A 3,647-nucleotide genomic window follows, 5' to 3' on the forward strand; every position below is an offset into this window, starting at 1 on the left:
ACAATAACATTTTTTTTTTTTAAGCCGGAAAGAGGAAGAAATGAGACAAAAGCAGGTAAGAGTCCCTTAAATATTATTAGCCTCATTTTTCTGTTTGACTGGTGCTCTTTCCCCCCAAACAGAATCCATAGCCAGACCTGTTTTGATCCTTCTATCTCTTTCTTTTTCTTTTTTTTTTTTTTTTTTTTTTTTTTTTTTTTTTTTTTTAACAGGGTCTCCCTGTAGCCCCAGCTGGCCTGGAACTATGTAGACCAGGCTGGCCTTGAACTCACAGAGACCCACCAGCCTCTGCCCACCAAGTGCTGGGATTAAAGGCGTGTGCCACCATACCCAGCTCTATCTCTTTTTTGATGTTTTTGATTCTCAGCCATCCCAATTAAATCCCAGTATGGCCAGATATGGTAGGACATACCTGTGATCTCAATGCTTAGACAGTGGGGAGACAGGAGGACCAGGAGTTCTAGGCTAACCCGAGCTACATGAAATTCTATTTTCTTTAAAAAAGAAAAAAAAAAGCCAGGCAAGGTGACACACCTTTAATCCTAGCCCTTGGGAGGCAGAGACAGGCGGTTCTCTGTAAATTCAAGGCCAGTCTGATCTACACAGCTGAGTTCCAGGCCAGCTGGAGCTACAGGGAGCCCCTGTCTCAAAAACAAAACAAAACAAAATTAAAAGAGAAAAAAATTCCATATAGCCTTGATGCCTTACTCAAAATCTTGTCCTTCTGATACCCCTCTCCCCCCTTTGCCCCCAAGTCTACAGTAACCTTATTCTTTCTTCAATACTTTAAGTTGTTTTCCAGATTTTAGGTCTTTGGGTTTTGTCTTGTTTTGGGTTTGGGTTTTTTTCCCCCACATATATAAGAAGGGTGCATAGTGGTTAAGGGCATATTCTCTGGGGTCAGAGCATCTGGCTTAAAAACTTGGCTTCCTATTTTCTTACTCGAACCCTGGGCAAACTCCTTAATTAATGCCTCAGTCTCCTGATTTGTAAAAATGGAGCTAATAAAAGTCCCTGCAGTGTTCCAGGGGTTAGATGGCATGACAATACAAAGCACAGGACGCGTGCTCCAGCACACGGTACTAAGTAAAGACCAGTTGCTCCTCTTGGTTGTCACCAGATACCTACACACAGTACTATTCCAGGTTAGTTTTTGCTTTTTTTTTTTTTTTTTTTTTTTTTTTTTTTTTTTTAAAAAAAAAGAGACAGGGTCTTCCTGTAGCCCCAGCTGGCCTGGGACTCACTGTGTAGACCAGGCTAGCCTTGAACTCACAGAGATCCACCTGCCTCTGCCCAGCATATTATGTTTCTAAACATTACCAAGACTTAGTAGCAATAGTCACAAGTTGAAGTCAACACAAAGGAAGATGAGGGGGAAAGACTCTAGTCTTGGCATTAAAACAAAATACCCAGCTAGTTACAGGCTGCAATAAAGAATTGTAAATTTAGCTGAGATTCTGGTGCCCTTCAGACTTAACCAGAATCTTAAAATATAGCAAGGCATGGTGGCATGTACTTATAATCTCAATACTCAGGTCACTGGGGCAGGAGGAGAGAGGGTTAAAAGCCAGCCTGAGTTACATATTGAAGGAACACCACCCCCCCCAAGAAAATCCTAAAATATAAGTTAGTCCGAGCATGGTGGCACACACCTATAATCCTAGCAGTATTGAAATAGATACAGGAGTAGATACAGGAATTCAAGGCCAGCCTCAGCTGCTTAGAAAATTCGCGGCCAGCCAGAGTTACATGAGACCCAGTCTCAAAATAAAATAAAACAAGGGGCTGAAGAGATGGCTCAGTGGTTAAGAGCACTGGCTGCTCTTGCAGAGGACCCAAATTCAATTCCCAGCACCCACATGGTGGCTAACAACCATCTGTACCACCAGTTCCAGGGGATTGGATGCCCTCTTCTGAGCTCCTCAGTACATTGCACAACATGGATACACTTAGATACAGGCAGGCAATACACACACCCATACACACAAAGTTAAAAAAGTAAGTGAAATTTTAAAAAATATTTATTATTTTTATTTTATGTGTATGCGTGTACTACCTGCATGTAGGTAAGTGTGCCCATGTCATGCAGTGCCCATGGAAGACAGAAGAGGCTGTCAAATCCACTGGAACTGGAGTTATGGACAGTTGTTAGCTGCCATGTGAGTGCTGGGATTCAAACCCAGGTCTTCTGCAAGAACAACCAGTGTTCTTAACCACTGAGCCAACTCTCCAGCCCCCAAAATAAATAAACTTTTTTATAAAAAAAAGAAAACCAGGAAATATTTTCTAAAAAGTCCTCCCACAAAGGAATAGAAGTTTGGCATTTGTCAATACCAACTGTTCTAAGGAGAAGATATTAGTTTATTTTAGAATGTGCCTACAGTGTTAGGTAGTAAGACAAAGTGTGAATTTATGTCAGAAAACTATGTGTGAATCTCAAAGCTAATATTTATTTACTAACTGTGCCAACTGGGGCAAGATTGCTGGCTTCCAAAACCTCAGCACATTCACTCTTAAATGCCTGAAAGGGGTGATTTTACAGGACCATATGTAATATAATAGCTAAATATACTCCATAAATGCAAATTCTGCCAGGCATGGTGGCACACACCTTTAATCCCAGCACTCCGGAGGCAGAGGCAGGTGGATGTCTGTGAGTTCAAGGCCAACCTGGTCTACATTGTGAGTTCCAGGACAGCTGTCTCAAAAAAAAAAAACCAAACAAACAAACAAAAATAAATGCAAATCCTATTTATTTTCTCTTCACCGAAGAGAACCTGAAATAAGTAGAATTTTTCCCCACAGTGTTGCATTTCTAACCAGGACCGGACAAACACTCTGCCCCTGAGCTACATCAAGTTGGGGGCTAGGCTCTGGAATCAATAATTCCTCCTCTTCCCCCTTCTCCTCCTCCTCCTTCCCCTCTCCTCCAATTCCCCTCTTCGTTTTTCTTTGGGTGTTTTTATTGTCATTTTGTTTTGTTGTTACTGTTGTTTAAATACAGAGGCTCACTGTATTGCACAGACCGGCCTCAAACTCTTCCCACCTAAGACTCCTAAGAAGCTGGTACTAGAGGTCAGTCCCATGTCCATCTCTATAGTCTCAGTTTCCAAAGTCCTGTTTTTCTTTTGTTGTTTGTTTTTGGTTTTTTTTTTTTACAATTTTTTTTAAATTTTTAATAACTACATGACTGGAAGAAGCATTTCATTACAGCTTTAACATTCAGTAACACACTCCAGAGCAAGAGTACATCTCTTTCACAAGTGGCTGTAAGTTTCTAGGTTCACAGCTGAATTAATACAGTTATACAATATTGAACTCAGTATAAACCCTGTAAGACATAAAATTGAATGTTTTTAACCTTTAAAAAAGATCTCCATTTCGTTTTAGAATATATTGTTCCTTGCTGAAAGACTCATTGTTTTTGCTACTAACACTGAGATTTTGGCACATGCATCTCTAATCTGTATGTATGTGATTATTACTAGTCATAATCTGTTGCCCTTGGTGTATGTCTATAAAGTCATCGGGTAGATTTCAATGAAATGTTTATCACCTCTACTTATTAGCATGACGTAAATTTCCATGCTTCCTCCTCAAATATAATTTTTTTAATTTGTTGATTTTGTGTGTGTGTGTGTGTGTAT

Source organism: Nannospalax galili, unplaced genomic scaffold (genome assembly GCF_000622305.1).
Source record: "Nannospalax galili isolate Female #2095 unplaced genomic scaffold, S.galili_v1.0 scaffold281, whole genome shotgun sequence".
Classification (NCBI taxonomy): Eukaryota; Metazoa; Chordata; class Mammalia; order Rodentia; family Spalacidae; genus Nannospalax; species Nannospalax galili.